Here is an 18,196-nt window from a genome sequence, read left to right on the forward strand (position 1 = left end):
AACTTCAAATCTTTTAACAGGGTAGACTTAATAGTCTTTTCTTTAAATCTCTTTACTGAGTGCATACTTCATTGTATGTTTGTAAAACCTCTAACAGGTGGACCTAGTAGTCTTAATTGCTCCTAATAGGGCAGATCATCATAAGTGATCATTGTGAGCCTTAACAAGCTAGCTTTATATTGTAGTATTGAAGTTTTGTGGGTATCATCCCCACTCTAATTTTACTTTCTATTTGGAAGGTTTCTAGGTCACCAAATATTGTGTTTAAAGTGTTTTATGCTTTCAATTTCTCATGCATGCAATAGATTAGATCTATTAATGGTAAATGGATTATGTTATTAAGTGCTAAATTTTTCAAAAGTTTTGAGGTTACTAATGCACCCCTCCCCTCTCAGTAATCTAGCTAGTCTTGAATATTTCCAATAGTTTTGATTTTGGGTTTCCTTTGGGATTGTCCCCATCCCTTGATTTTTGATGTTTAGCCAAAATTGATAGGCTTGTCAATTTGGAAAATGTTATCCTTGACGTGCTTCTATATACATCGAAATATGTGTGCATGCATCAATACATAGATAGATCATGAATTTAGGTTTATGTACAAATCCTTCCTCATTCCCAACTATTTCAATTCGTAGCAACATCAAGTGGTTCTTAGTTTGGTTAGTAGCATTCTTAGTTGTGTTTACTTATTATAGCTATATTGGTCATTATCAGTTTGTGTATGTACATAATGATTGTTTTTTTTGAGTCAATACATGGACATGCACATAATTTTGGGTTCCTTTAAGGATTGTACCTTATCCCTTTATATTTGTTGTAGCAAAGACAATTGGCTTGTCGATATGACAATTTTCTCTCTTAGTCCCCAAAAACCTTGCTATTGTAAAAATTTGATTGAGTTGACTATTAGATTGACATGTTTTTTATTAATCTCTGTATTGATATAAAATAATGAGTTATATGTGGTGTGGCTATTTCACACATATATGAATTCTTTGACATGTATTGATTTCCCATCCATAAAGATAGTTTCTCATACAATGAGAAGTAGAACGAAAATTCTACCATAATCAACTAAATTTATAATTTGTGATTAGCAAATACTCTTTGCAATTAGACGTTGGTCTTAGATATCATGACAAAGGGGCATCCCTTCCATCAAATCACTGTGGACTTCCACCCAACCTTGCCTATTGAAGTATACCACACATAGCAAATTAGATGTGACATTTTACCCTATTTGAACATTTTATTATGTTTCTTCCATTAGGATATGCCAGATGCAACAAGTTGGATGTGGTTTCTTACCTGATTTCAATATTCAGTCAATTATTTTGGAAGTTTTAACCTGGGGCTCTTCCTTGAATATCCAATATTTCTACATATAATTTGACACTATTTATGTTCTTCTTGTTGTTCTATAGATTTCATGGTAATTAATTGGCATCCTTGTATATTCACAAGTTTTGAGTTTATGACTAATTTTAAATTAGTTTGTTTATCATTGAGAAAGACACTCTTAGTATTGTTTCTTGATTAGTTTGTTGGAATGTGCTATTGTGTTTCTATGCCAATGCAATGGTCTAAGCTGAAATTCACTGTGAATGCCTCATAGACATGGCTTCCAAGATTCAAGGTTTTGCCCACGACATCTCATGGTTGCCATGCTGTTATAATTAAATTTCTCTCTGGTCATTGGGTAATTAGTCTAGATGCCACACACTCATTTTATCTTATTAAAATATCATCCACCTTGCATGTTCTTTTAAATATGAGGTGTATCGGTTCCCTATGCTATGCTCATGATCCATGGTGACCTAATTATTATTAGGTTTTCATGATAAATCATAGAAGTCTAATAAATGGTAATAAAAAATGTTGTAAAACTTTTAAATTATAATATGAAAATCCAAAAATCAAGCCCAATAATGTCTAGATATTAGTCTGAGGGGTGGAATAAAGTAGAGTTCAACTTACAAGTTTGACTATATTCACAGGAAAATAATGAACTAAATTGTGTCAATGTAGTTTTTGGATTTGATTGTGTAAGTTTTTTTTACATCAATATTTCAGATCACCCACTGTGATCCATCAACAGGGTGAAAGAATGAAAGCAGAGGAGAAAGTGATGATGGATCACAGTGTGTGATCCATAAGGTTGATGTAAAAAACATACAAAATCAAATCATTAAACTAAATTGATAGATCTTATGGATTGTGGAAATCTACTAGCTCTGATGAACTAAATTATTAAGACTTAATTAAGCCAGATCTCAATGTGGCAGAAGCCTATGGTGTGTGTTGATCTTTTACTTAGCACTAAATGTAACCATTCATGAACTATTGATTGGTTCACTTACTAAGTATTTGCACTTTTTGTTAATGTGATCTTTGCTCTCCATTTAGTGGCCTTATTTAAATTTAGTTTCCCTCTTCGCACACAAAGGTATTGGGGATTTAGTGTATGGAACAGTACTAGAGCTTGCCGTTTCTTTGTAGGTCTTTTAATTGGAAAAATGTGACACTATGCTACAAATGTCAGCACTCTATCTCCTATTTGCTAGATACCTAAATGAAGGTTACTTGGGAAAGACTATCTCACCAATGCCAAAGTTGTAAGTACTTGGACCTTGGTGCATTTTAATGGCAAAATCCTATGTTTTGAAGAAAATGGCAAACTATTTGGACAAGAAAGTCTATTAAGCACCACAGGGGAAGTGAGACTCATTACCTTTAAAACAATAAGCTAAATAAAATAGAAAATCTAGATGTCATAGATCATAAGTCATGTATAATGTTTTGGACATTGATCACCTCCAAATCCCTGATTTGTAAATATTAAAAAGTGAATGAAATGAAATGACATTTGCAAAACTGTATACCAAATTAGCGAGGCTACTTGTATATTTGCAGTGATGTTTTCCTAGTGGGATTCATAATGGGCACATAGTATTGGGTATTACCTACTGAAATAGCAATGCGGATGGTATTTCTAAATAAAATTTGTCCTGGCTTTATATCTTCTCATTCTCCTCAAGATGTGTGACGTTTGGGATGGTTGCCCTTTTGTGAGGGGTTGGGTATCCTCCTTGATGCACCTTTATTAATTGTCACAATGTATTGACACATCTTTATGGATTGCTATTTTAAAATAATTTAGTTCCTTCTATGTTTTCTTTGATTGAGATTGCTTCATTATTTAATATTCTGATTGCTATTTATCATTAAGCCCGTTACTGTTTCCTATTCATTCATAATGCTTTCTGATCACTTTACTTGGGAAATTTGTGAAGTCTTGAATTTTTGTAAGGCATTGATATCCTTCATGGCAGGGCATGACATTCCATGACCTAAATTATTATGTCTTAGGAATGACCATTTTTATTATCTATGTTTTAGTTCAGAAATGATAATGTGGGAGTTAAGATTAAGCATATTGATAGTTTCTACTATCTCATCACTCTTCCTTCTATTAGTATGCTCACATAAATATAGTATTAAATGTCAATCTTATTAGTTTCTTTGGCAAGAAGTTATGTGCAGGAAAACATGAACTTAATACTCAATTTTTTATTTTTCGACCTAGGCTTCTTCCATGGAGAATGTATTAAAAACTATGTGACATGAAATAATAGAACTAAAACATTCTTTGGAAGCATCAAGGTATGTGTTTTTACAACAAAGGCATCATAATGGTGAACATCTTTGCAAAATCATAATATGTATTCTCACTAAATAATTTTATGCTTGCTTTGTTTTTATATATATTTGTGTAGCTTGTGAAATTGAAGCTAAGCAATATGTGTCACACTTGAAATATATTCTTTGTTGGAGTAAGGCATCTTACACATTCTTGAAGTTATATATCATTCTTTAGTTGCTAAACATTTCACTTCAATTTCATTTTGTCATCAAATTTCAGAGAAGAAGTTGACCATTTAAGAGAACTTTCAACAAGCCAAGCTCAAGATCTGGCAAAAAATAAGTTACGTGTTAAAGAACTTGAAGAGAGGGAAATTGTACTAACAAGAAATGCAATAACACTTTTGAATAGTTTGTGTATTCATATGCTAGTTTTAAAAGAAATGAAAAAACTATTAATGTTTTCATTTTAATCTTCAATTTATATGGTGGTAATTGGTAGATGTTTATTTATGAAGTTTGCAGGGATAGGTTTCATTAGTAACAAATGATTAATTGATCCACTCTATCATCTTGAAAGGTTGAAGGTCTCATGAAGGATATTACAGTGGCAGAAGAAGAGATAATCAGATGGAGGAAGGCCTATTAGCTAGAAGTAGAAGCTGGAAAAGCTATCATGGAGGAGTACCATGTAGAGGTATTCAATTTTTCTTATATTGTTGTGCTTGTCAGAGTTCATAGTGGATATATGTTGTCTTTCCTTACATTTCACCTTGTAGATCCCTAGGCAATTGTTTGGATTGTCAATATGGGCAAACATATATATGGGAAAATATGCATTCATGAAAATAGGATGAACACTAAATATTTTAAAATGACATTTGTAGACCACCTCACACTCTATGAGTTCTACAAGTGATAAATTTTACTGTTAATCAGTATTGTATCAATGTTTCAAATTGATTACGTATTGAGTTAAGCTTGATAAACAATAGGCTAATGCAAAAATAAAAAATTGAAACAAAATCATAAATCTTAATCAAGGTCCTTAGATATGATACTCTCCTATGAGTACTTGGTAGTTGGGGTGCTTGTACCTAGTACTTGTGTATGGATACCTGGGTACTTGCACTCTACAAGTTCTACAAGTGGTAGACATTTTTGTTAATTAGTATTGTATCAAAGTTTCAAATAGATTACCTGATTTTATTTGAAAATGAAATTGCTTGAAACCATAGAAAATCTACGCAAAAAAACCATCAATTACACCCTAGGAATAATATAACCCTTGTTGCATTTGAGCAGCACAATTTGTGGGACCAATCTTATTGGTATTAAATTCCTGTCAGCACTAAGTTGTAGCACAATTGCAATCCCCTGCCCCAACTATACAACATTCCTGTGGCATTCATATATTCATTTATTATATCTGCTGACACTGATTATGGTTTTTGTTTTCCTGGTTTGTGAGGTTTTGATGTATAAAGCTAGGTGGGATTTTATGAGAAATAGCTGAGATTTTTCCAAGCTGGGTAAGAATATAAAGCCATGAATGACCAGGTAGTGAATAGTGCAGTTCATTGCTGTACATGGGTTTGATGTGTTGTTCTAACTGTAGGCTCATCTATCTCTCCTTTTTGTATACACACAAATCAATGATAAAGAGAAACCAAGGGGCTACACAATTGAAGCTTTTGTTGAGTTAGCGGAATGGAACGAGAATTAAAAGTCATTAAATTTTGATTGATTGTGTTATAACTCATGCCGCCACCTAGTTTTTCCCTTCATTCATTCATTTATGATTCAAGAGTGGATATATATTTTGTCTTTTGCTATGCCCTTGTGATCTATGTTTCTGCAGTGATATTTTTCAATGGAGAAGGAAGAAGGGGAAAAGGAAAAGGAAGGGTCTTGTATACACTATGTATTAGAAGTGGCTTACATACAATACTTTAGTTACCAGCAGGAGTAGTAGGAGGCTAGGTCAGTTCTAGTAGTAGTAATAGTACTAATTATACCATGCTATACTATGGAAAGGAAAACCATGATTCCACATTTTGCATGCATGTCTACCAAGCTAATGGAAACAACATCCAATAATAGTTCTCTATAATTTACACTTTGAGAGATGTCTATAACCCATTTCAAAGGTTCATACATGTGTGGATATCATTTATATCATTTATGCAACAACATCCAATATACACACGCATATGTGCATACATGTGTGTGTGCATGTGCAGATATATTCAACAAATCAATATGCATATCCTGCAATATTGGTTTGCCATTTGATGACATTTCATGGAGGTAGTCAATAAAATAGTTCAAATGCCTTACCTATGATTCCACATTTTTCATGCATGTCTACTAGGATAGTTGCAACTTAAACAAATATATTCTCTCAATATATCTATTTTGTGCATATCCAACAACCATGAATTTTGATGACCACATTATGCTCAAGCATCCTGTCAAACAGTTCAGATGACTTATCTATGCTTCCATTTTGCATATTAGCTTTTAATTACATCATGTTATGTTGTATTAGTTAGGCATTGCACTACTAGCTTATTGAGATCTGTTGAAATTCATGTCCTTGTATTATTGTTTTCTCAATTCTATTGAAATGTTAAAATAAAATAGATGTCTATTGTTCTATTATCTATAAGACTACAGCATATATACCTCATCTTCTCTTGAGTTAGTTTCTCTGCAAGAAGGGACTGCCTCATTTGAATTCTCCATTCAATGGTTTCTCTAGAAGGAAGATTTGTTTGGACACCGTCAAAGTGAGTCTAACACCTTAATCATATTTTGCAGGTTACCTCATGAAGAAACTTTTCTCATTGATGTAATGAGCTATTCACTTTGTGGGATGAGTCATACTCTATTTTCATAGCTTCTTTTACCTTCTGAAAAAAATAGTTCGAAGTGTCTTTATCTGTCAAAAGAAAGTGGTTCATCTGTTGTATTGAAGTACAATGCTTTTTTTTTTCACATAAATTTACTGCATTATTGTGTACTCTGGACCACTAGATGGAATGCCCTTACTTTTCATGATGTTATAGCTGCAGTGTCCATCCTTAGCTCCGGTGTTGCTATTACTAGGATTTTGATATCTACACCTTTAAAGAGAAATGCAAAGCTTGATCTTTGTATTGCCTTGTTTTAGGTTTAAGTTCTGTATGACTAGTTTGGGGTATGGGTTTAGATTTACATTTCATTTTTCCTCATTCATCATTTCACACAAGATCAACAAGGCTGGTGATGACAAGGAGTGTGAGCATTGTAACAATGCAAAATGTGAGTAGTATATTTGTAAATCATGTTTTGTTGTGTTTCATTGTGCACTATTTTAACATAAGCCCTTTCTTGTTAAATAGCTATTAACTATCCATTGCGTTATCAATGTCATTGAAGGAATTTTGTCTCAAAGTTAAACATTCCTTCTATGTCATACTAAAATAGGCTCATTGTTTAGGATTTAAATTTTTCAATATTAATGCATGAATTTTTTTGGGGGTCTTATCAAGGTTTATTTTCTGATCAATTTTGAGATATTTCCCCCCCAAAGCTAATGCTAAATTTAAAATTTGTATATAAGATTTGTTTCAAGATTAGATTGATCTACTTTTTCTTTTCCAGCATAGAAATAGCCATAATTCAAATGTATGGCTCATACAGTGCTCCTAAGTTAGGTAAGGATTTCTTTTGTAAATGCTTACTTAGGCTATGAAGTCTGATAGTATCTAAACAAATTCATTTCCTTTGCTATTCATAATTCACATGATGCATTTATTCTATTTATTTTGATTTTCTCAATATATTTTATGACTATAATCAGAGGGAATTCTATATATAGTTTATGACATTTCTTTGAGGCATTCCTAAAACAGTTCACATGCCTTGCCTATGATTTGACATTTTGTATGCATCCTGCACTCTCTCATTTGGCTGATGGATTACAGAGAGTGATCTAAAATGATGATGTTAAAAAACACACAATCAAATCCAAAACTAACTTGCATTACAAATGGATTATGGAAATTTGATATTGTTAATTTTGCATGCATGTCTAGTAGGACAATCACAACGGGTAGTTTTCCTCCAAGCATTAGTCAAAATTTCAACCAATGCTATGCAATTTTCTACTAGCATTGGTCGCAATTTCGACCAATGCTTGGCATAAATTATGCCAATAGTTTTGAAAGTTTTTGACCAACATATTGGTCAAAATTTTGACCAACATATTGGTCAAAATTTTGACCAACTAGTAATTTGGTCAAAATTTTGACGATAATTTTTTTGACCAACCTGGGTCCAAATTTTGACCAATAATGGTTGAAAAATAAGCCCAAATGTACTAGTGTAAGATCATTCTTGATATGACCAACTCCAATGGTCAACCTATAAGACCCTTCTATAAAATGTTTAATTATCATATCTTTTTGTCAAAGATTTTTAAGTTTCTTGAAAAGATTAAGTCGGTAATAGTTGGGAAAAAATTTAAGTTTTCGTATTTCCAACATTCTATCCCAAATATTGACATTAGTCTTCCCTTTCTGCATCATTTCATCTTGCACTCCATCCCACTAGAGGGATGCATAACCCTTCAATCGGGGTATTGCAAATTTTAATGTATTGTCTTTAGAAATGTTTTTATATTCAAAATACTTCATTAAATTGTTGAAATCAATTAGCATTTGAACATCTATGTTTCCTTCACACATAGGCACTTCCAACCTTGGCTTGAAATGGCACCCATAATTGATCTAATTATTCTTGTTTCAACTCCTTCCTCTTCTCCCTCTTCTCTTTGAAGTTATATCTCTTCATCATAGAGACCCCTTATCTCTTCTCGTCTTCTTTGTACAAGTACCATAGATTCTAATCACACCTCCATGCATCTTATTCCTTCTAGAATTCTTGCTTTGGAAAATTTTTGTTGGATGCATTCATTAGATCATACAATACTTAAACTTTTTAGGTTACTATCCTAGGTCAAAAAAACTTTGCAGAAATGTAAAAATGAAACAAAATAAGAACATTCACACAATTTGACACAAGAACTTTATGTGGAAACCCAATTTGGGAAAAACCACCAATAACATGCTACTAATTCTCACTCTTTTGAAGTGATGCCCTATGAAAGACTAACCTTGTTAGAAGTTACAATACACACTATTAAATGTGACCTAGTTAAAGGATTTCAATCACCCTATTAGGAGTGGGCCTTGTTAGAGGACTTTAGACCATTCCATTAGAATATCACCCAGTTAAAGGATTTACAATTGACTGTTAGGTCAACCTTAATCCAAAGGATTTGCCCTATATTTATACAATGATTAGAAAGTAATAGTAAGGCTTGATTTGATAACAAATTACAACTTACTTATAGATTATAGATCTTTGTTTCAGTCCTCCATTCTTCTCGGCTTTCACACACTTCAGCTTTGATAGCTTATTCAACCTTCAAGTATTCATACTGTTAAACCTTCTTTCTTTGCATGCCAATTATAGTCACTTATGTTCAGCCACTGAATGAAGCAATACCCTAAACTCCTTGTCTTCCTTAGGTTCTCACACATAAAACCTTTTTCTTTTGACCAACTATCTCTATAAATAGATAATTAAGATTTTTTTTGCTTAACCACAATAATCTATTTTAGGGTTAGGTAGGATACAATGAATCTACCCACTTTTCTATTTGGTTCCTCTAGAAACTTCTTCTATAATCTTCCTTGAATTTTCTTCAAAATGGTTTACCTTGAATTTTGTGCCACTAGCTCATCATAGTTATCTTCCACATGCTTCACACAATTCAAGAAAAAAAATAGTCATCTTAGATTTGTCAAATCTTCAATTTAACACATTTACTAACACTCAACATCAATATGTTGTCACTCAGGATCTATACTATTCTTTCACTTTGCCAACACTAGTTCACTTGACAAACACTAAAGTTTATTGATGCTCAACACCAATGAAACTTTACTCAACATATACTAATATTTATTTGTCTTGCACTATTTTTTATCTTCGCTCGACAATTCTTGATTTTCATTCGGCTTCTACTAATTTTTGCTTGGCCTGCATTGACTACTTGCGAAGGCTTGGAAGACACCTTTCATACTTGATCTTTTTCTAGTCTTAACTTGAGTAATCTTTCATTTCATACTTTAAGTAGATAAAAAATACACTATAGTATCAATGTCTTACTTGGTCTTAGTGCTTCTTTTACATAGCAAATAACTCAACCTTTCTCTAGGTACTATTGTTATCTCCTCTTTTCAAATCCTCTTTATCAATAAACTAAATGATAGCTTTCAAACCAAAAAGCAATTGTCTCATCGGAAGGTAGCAGGTTTTACATCATTGACAAAATAATGATTGTTTCATTTTAGGTTCTTCCCTTCAAAACAATCTTATATCAACAATCTCCCTCTTTGGCATTGATGGCAAAACCAATACCAACAACAATACCAAAAATAAATAAATCTTTAAAATTTCTCCCTCTATTAGTGTAGAGCTATATGTAGTATATGTCCTTCCTCTATCAGTGTAGGATCTCTACTCAATTTTTCATTTTTCTTGTAGTATAGACCATAGCCTTTTGTTCCTTTCAAATATCTCATAATTCTCTTAATAGCCATGAAATTATTCTCCTCAGGATTAGTAGAGAATCTTGCAAAAATTCCAACAAATAATGCAATGTCAAGTATGCTATGCACAACATATTGCAATTTGCCAATATAGACCTATATAATATTTGATTCACATCAGCTGAATCATCATTCTTTGATATCTTGTGTCATATCACCATAAGTGTGCTTACTGGCTTAGAATCTTCCAATCTAAAAGTTTTCAATATTTCCTTCACATACTTAGCTCGAGTGATGTATATATAATATTTCATTTGGTATACTTGCAAACCAACAAAGAACTTGATCTCTCCAAACATATAAATCTCAAATTCTTTATTCATTTCATTTTCAAATGCCTTACATAATGTATCTTTACTTCCAAACATGATATCATCAAAAAAAATTCAGCTAGTAAAATACCTTTACCTCCTTCTATCTTCAAGTATAGATTGTTGTTATCACCAGTCCTCTCAAACCAATCTTCACAAGATAATTTTGAAGCCTTCTATACAAGGCTCTTGGGGCTTGCTTTAAACCATATAAAGCTTTGTGTAGTGTACATACCATGTTCTTGTTGTTAGCATCAACAAATCCTTCTAGCTATTCTATATATAGCTCTTCTTCTAATATACCATTAAAAAATGTCGACTTCACATCCATTTGATAAACTTTGAAACCTTTGTATCTAGAGTAAGCAAGCATAGTTCTTACTCCTTCCTATCTTGCAATAGGGGAAAATGTATCTTTATAGTCTATTCTATCTTCTTGTGCATACCCTTTGCAAACTAATCTTGCCTCATTCCTTGTGACTTCATCATTTTCATCTAACACATTTTTGTACAACCACTTGGTTCCAATCAGATTCTTTTCCTCTAGTCTGGGAACTAGAGTCTATGTCTTCTTCTTCCCAGTTTTCTCAAGCTCTTCTCTCATGGCTTTACTCTAGTCCTCATTTTCTAAGGCTTCTTTCATTGTATTAGACTCATGCATGCTCAAAAGGATGTATCACTTCTCAACCTATTTCTTGTCATTAATATAACATATTTATCTATAATTTTTTATAGTAGGATGATGTATCTTGACATACTTTGACAATCTTTGTTCTGCTCTTCTTTCTGAAATAGTTCTATCAACTTAACAATCACTATGAAATTATCTATTAGGTAATTCAACATCTCTTTCATGAGCACTTATCTCAGAATCATAATATGCCTCAACTTCTATCTATAACTCGACTCTTGACTATAATTTAGTTCATGAATGCAACTTGACATTCATTGTATGTGACTTGATAGTCACTGAAACTTGCTATTGGTCTGGGACTTGATTTACAACATTTGCATTAGTAGGAATACCTTCATAAAAGTATAAAAATGATTTATACTATTCAAGTTCCTTCATAAGTTCAACTTCATGTACCTCTGTATATTCATCAAACTTCACATTTGCACTTTCCACAACTTTGTTAGTCTTAGTATTTAAACACTTATAAGCTTTACTTGTGAAATTGCCAAGGAATATACCGTCTTTACTTTTAGTATCTAATTTTCCATTCCTGAAATCCTTAAGAATGTAGCACTTTCTTCCAAATACCTTAAAATATTTTACATTGGAGGACTGTCCATACCATGATTCAAACAGTGTTGAATGAGTACCTTTCTTGACTTGTACACACTTCTAGGTATAGAAATTTGTAGTTACAACCTCTCCCCAGTATTTCAAAGAAATATTCTTCTCTATCATGAGTGTCCTAGCATAGTCCATTATAGACCTGTTCCTCCTTTTAGCAATTCCATTTTTTAGAGGGGTTTTAGGTACAAAACTCTATCTTTTTATTCCTCTGTCATTATATAACATCCCAAAATCATTTGAATTCTCCACCTCTATTAGATCTCAGAGATTTTAAGGTTTTTCCTATGTCCTTTTCAACTCTAGCTAAGTACCACTTAAACATTTGGAAAGCTTCAAATTTTTGTTTTAGAAACATAACTATCATCATCCTAGAATAATCATCAACAAATAGGACAATGTTCTTGTCATTTTTGTAGCTTTGGACATCAATTGATCTACACAAATTAGTATGAACAATCTCTAGAATATCTTTAGAGGTGTGAGTCTTACTCTTAAAACTAGATTTTGTAATTTTTCCTAATTGACATTGTTTGTATATCATATTATTAGGTTTCTTTAGTTTAGGAAAACCTATGACTCTTTTCATGTTATTGATACTGATTAAGTTATCAAAGTTAACATGTCATAACCTCTTGTGTCATAACCACACATCATCAAATTCTACAATAAGACAAGTAGTATTATTCATATTAATCTAAAATATGTTACCTCTAGTATGAGCACCTTTCCCAATGAGTTTCCCATCAATGTCACAGATCTTTGCTATCTTTTTATCAAACTCAAATTAGCAACTTGAACTATTTAGTTTTGACACACTCAATAAATTATAATTGAGTCCTTCTACATAATAAGCATTGTCACACATGATCTTTTCAATGATTTTGACAGATCCTTTTCCTTTTATCAGACATAGTGCATCATTACCAAACCTTACATTATTTTCATCATAATAATCAAGGGAAATGAACTTACTTTTATCTCCAGTCATGTGATGTGAACAACCACTATCAATGATCCATCTATCACTTTTGTTCACATAAGATACTAGTGTAGTTTCCTCATTCTCATTATAATCATCTTTCATTGAAACATACACAACTTCATCATCATGGTCGTCAGATCCATCTTTGGTTTCTTCTTTAGCAATGTAGTACAAATTCTTGCCTTTATCTTTGTAATCCTTGTTGTCTACATCTCTTTTATTCCAATATTTGTCTCCACCTCTATTGTTCTTCTTCTTTGAACATCTAGAAGCAATATGACCAACCTCATTGCAATCAAAACACATGATAGGTAACTTACCTTTGAATTTGCCTTTTCCTATATGAAAACTCCTTGTTAGTAGTGCTTCAAGCTATTCTACATCTTTCTCATATGTATCACTATCACTAGAAACATATTTGACCTTTTTCTTCTTCTCTTTAGGTTCTTTTAATGACAATTTAGCTTTGAAAGAAGATTCAACATTCTCAAATTTGAAATTATCAAAATTAGAGAGTTCAAAGGCAGTGAGTCTACCTATCAATCCTTCAAGGGTCATATCATTACTAGGTATGCACCTCAATTCTTGTATGGAAGAGACGATGGGTAGTAGGGTTATCAGTACTTTGCTGATCATAGTCTCATCTTCAATCATACTAGTTGCTGCTCTAATAGTATTGACTACTTCTTTTACTCTGGCACAATATTGAACTATATTCTCACCTTCTTGCATTCTCATATCTGTTGAGATTATGGGTGTTGCACACATTGCATAATATTGTTATATTGTATTATTTTATTTATTATGTAATGTTGTAACTAGATGGATTTGCAACATGTAGAGATTCCCATGGGATATACTTGATGAGTTGTATTGTAATATTGTGATAATATTTCATGTAATTATTTAATATTAGGGAAAAGAATTAAATTTTCAATATTAAATGTGGGGTCAATGAGTTAGGTAGCACATGGTTTATATAATACCACTTGGTGGTTTTGTGGGACTTACTATTATATAAATAGCCACAAGGGTAGTTGTTGGGAGAAGAAGATAGAAAGAAAAAAAGGAAAGAGTCGAGCAAGAAAAGGCTTGATAGGTTAGCCAAGGGCACATTTGTGAAGGTTGGAAGCATTGCATGGGATGTGTGGATTCATGTTTGTTCACATGGATTGCTTAGTAGTGGATATGGATTTGAAAACTTCCATGATTATATTGCAATGATGTTTTTGTTGAATAATACATGGTGATGGATGCTTTTAGAGGCTAGGTTTTTCTATCAATGAGAGTTTCTCAGGGTATATCCTGTGTCACATTTTTTGTGGGTATGTTGTCTATTCTTTTGCATGTGAATTTTAATTGCATATTTATTTCAGATCTATTATGGGTTATGTGGAAATAGTTATATATTTTTTTGCAAGGTTCCTTACAAGTGGTATCAAAGCCAAGTTGTGTTGTTGTTACCTTAGATTGAATCCATGGAAATGCATGAGAGGATAAAAGAAAGGGAAAGATATATGAGTTTTTTATTATAGATCTAAAGGTTTTGGGTTTGCTGTTACGATGGGATATTGGTAGATTTTTGGCATGTGAAATTGTTGGACAAAAGGGTTTTTTATGTGTTTTATTTAAATGAGGGTTTTAGGGGAGCTTGCATAAATGACCTCTTGGGTAAAAATAGACCTCCATTTGATTCGAGTTGATGTTTTTGTAAATTTTGATATATAATATGCCCTAGTTTGGCCATGTTTAGAGGTAATGAAAGAGTTTTTTAGTTCTAGCCTGTGATAGCTGTCAAATTTAATCTCGTCAGAATTTTCGTCTCAAAAAAAAATAAAATCATAGTGAAAATGGTAGAAAGTGTGTCTTAGTAAAATGACCATAACTTTCTCTTAGGATATCAGATTGTAGACTTCTTATAGGCATTAGAAAGCTAATTCAGAGCACTATAAGTTGATATAGGTTTAGCTCTATAATTTTGACATTTTATTAAGTTTTAAGAGCCCAAGGTCTGATGTTATTTATTTTTTGCATAGATTAGGACATAACTTGGGTATATAGAGTCAAATTTTGAAATTCAAGTAGTCAATGGAAAGCTTTTGGAGAGATCTACATATTGGTTGAGATTTGGTATAGGTTAGGCATGATTTATTTGGTGATATATTGATATGAATAGTTTATGGTATATATTGACTATACGTTGTGAGTTTATGATATTGTATGTTTGGAGATTTAAAATTTGATATCATTGTATACTCAATTCATATTTCAGATTATCATTGTTTTTTTTGAATATGTATGATGACTTGTTGGGTCTAAAAATTGTGCAGTGTTGTAAGTGGTCTATATTTAGAGGTTGCATTCATAACTTGGTTATCGGTTGTCTTTGCCCATTGATCTTTCATTATTGATGCATATTCAGATTGGTGGCTTGGATTTGGGTCATCTATGACCTAAGTCACATTATTTTTAAATTTTTCTTCATGTAAAAGGGAAGAGATATTATTACTAGGTATAGTTATGGTGGAGGATTATGGTTGACTATTTTATGCTAATAGGTGGGACATATTGAAAGTCAGATGCTCAGTTCATGGATGTGATCATGGTGTCTTGAATTTTGGCATGACATGATTGGAAATATAGGTACATTCTTGATGTTCAATGGTTTGGATTCCTGATTTAGTTATGGTGGTATATCTCCTTGGTTGAGGATCATGGTTATTTGGTTTCTTTTGAGGAGCTCATGATGTGCACTTTGAGTTATTTGATAGTTTGATGCCTTGGTTGATTCTCATGATTAGAGGATGGTTTTTTCATCATGATTTCATGGATAGCTTGGATACATGGTTTAGTGGGAGCTTGTGATAGTGATGAGGTGAGAGTGCAATATTGGTTCCTAGTTTGGCTTATATCTTCTTGGATTTGGAGATCTTGGTTTAACTTGGTACTAACACTTTGGTAGTGTGAGTGTAAACCTAGAGGATCTTCATGGAGGAGATGAATTTTATGATGCCATGGGTGACTTTATACCACAGTTGAGTGGGAGTTTTTGGCATTGATATACTTATTGAGTGTTTGTAGATGTTGGAGGCTTGTCTTAGATCCTATTGCTGCAGAAGCGTCTTTGACATTTGCATGGTGCACTTGTTATCTTCATGGTGTATGAAGATGGTTAGATCTTGAGGACTCATGGGGTTCTTGATTATCTTCATGGTGTGTGGAGATGGTTGTTCATGGTATGTGCAGATGGCTTTCTTTATGGCCTGTAGAGATGGTTGCATCTTGAGGACTTATGGGGTTCTTGGTAAAGGTGTGGTTTATGCTTTCATTTGACATGTTATCCTTGGTGTTAGGATGGTTTCATTTTTATGTCATGGTATACTCTTGATAAAAATTTAGAGTTTTGAAATATTATAATATGTTCATATGGAACATGTTATCTCTTTGGTTGAGATGGTTTAGATCATGTTATCATGTTTATGTTCCTAAGGCCATGGTTGGAACTTTGACAATGAAATTGGTTTGGTTTCTTGGTATTGAGTACATTGATCTTAAGTTGGATACTTCATGATATTTATATGTTGCATTTGGAGTTGGCATGGATTGATTGGTTACAAGTGCTCACGGTGGTGATGCTAATTTCTCTTGGATTAGAGAAATATTTGTTGGGACAGTTGATGGTTTCAATAGGAGTCTAAGGGGCATACATGTAATATGGACTTGAGAGGAGATTATTCTTAGATGTGTCTTGGTTGGAGACTTAGATATCTTAATGAGCATTCTCATTCCCCACTCTTGGTCTACTTAGCGATTCGCTACTTGAGAGTTATATCCTATTGTTTCACTCAACTATATTATGTTTATGCTTATCTTTCATGGATATGGATTTTGAGCTATAGTACATGAGTTAGTTCTGGAGGGTTCATTTGAGCGATGGTTTAGCATTGGTCATCTTCATTTGCATATGTTGTTATGTGGGTTTAGTCTGGGAGAAAGTTTTATGTTAGGCATATTGCTTGGATTAGGAATGGTTTATGAGTTTGATCTTCTTGTGAGAGGCTTACATCCATGATTAGTTATATGGTATGGTTTCGGTGTTGTTGAGGCTTCTTGGTTGGATTTTTATGGAGGAGATCATACTTACATAGTTTACATCTAGAGGTGTGTGTAGAAGGACATGATACATGTTATGATTTGCATGATTTATCTTTGGTATTGGTTATCTTCTTGGAAGTTTGGTTTCACTTACATTGGATTTGAGATTGATTAGAGATTGTGATCACTAGTTTGTGCTCATGTATGTCATGTGAGATATGACATGGTTATTCCTTTATCTCTTTCCTCTATTGGTTATGGAGAGCTTAGGAGACTATTGGAGACTTGTTATGAGAGTTATTCTTGTAGGTTATTGGTTTATGTATTGTGGATGTCCTTGAGACTACATGGATTCACTTCTTTGAGATGTTGTGAGTGGATTGGTTATAGGTTTGACATTATCTTTTGTAGTGGGAGCTTGTTGGTATATATATGGCAGGTATTACTCTTGAGGCTTGTGATTGCAGGTTATAGATTGGATATGTTGATGATGTGAGATTCATTTGGTATACCTTTGGAGGTATGGATAGTTGGATGGGTTTGACACTTGTTGTGGGTGTTATTTCAACTATGGATATTTTGACAACTACGAATACATGTAATTACCTTTGGATTAGGTTTTTGTGCTTGGCATTTCAATTGGTACATGATTTTATTATCTTCTAAAGCAATAGGTTGAGTGGCTTTCTCTTTGGATGACTTCTATGGATGTCCAGTGGTAGTGGCATAATAGGAGGTGAGATCATTCATGTTTGAGTTGTTGGATATTTTGATTTTTTTGTGGGTACTAGGATGGATCACTTCGTGTAATTTGATTCATGATGATGGATGCCCTAGGAGAAATTATTCCTTTGTTCATTTATGTGGCTTTAAATTGACCCTATGCAATGTATACAACAGTGGGAGATTGTTGAGATTACAGGTGTTACACACATTGCATGATATTGTTATATTATAGTATTTTATTTTATTATGTAATGTTGCACCCATATGGATGTGCAACATATAGAGATTTCCATGGGAAATACTTGACGAGTTGTATTGTAATATTGTGATAATATTTCATTTAATTATTTAATATTAGGGAAAATAATTAAATTTCCAATATTAAATGTAGGTTCAATGGGTTATGTAGCACATGGTTTTAGCACATGGTTTATGTAATACCACTTGGTAGTTTTGTGGGACTTCCTACTAT

Source organism: Cupressus sempervirens, chromosome 6, assembly GCF_028749045.1.
Source record: "Cupressus sempervirens isolate cs-2001-9-10 chromosome 6, ASM2874904v1, whole genome shotgun sequence".
Classification (NCBI taxonomy): domain Eukaryota; kingdom Viridiplantae; phylum Streptophyta; class Pinopsida; order Cupressales; family Cupressaceae; genus Cupressus; species Cupressus sempervirens.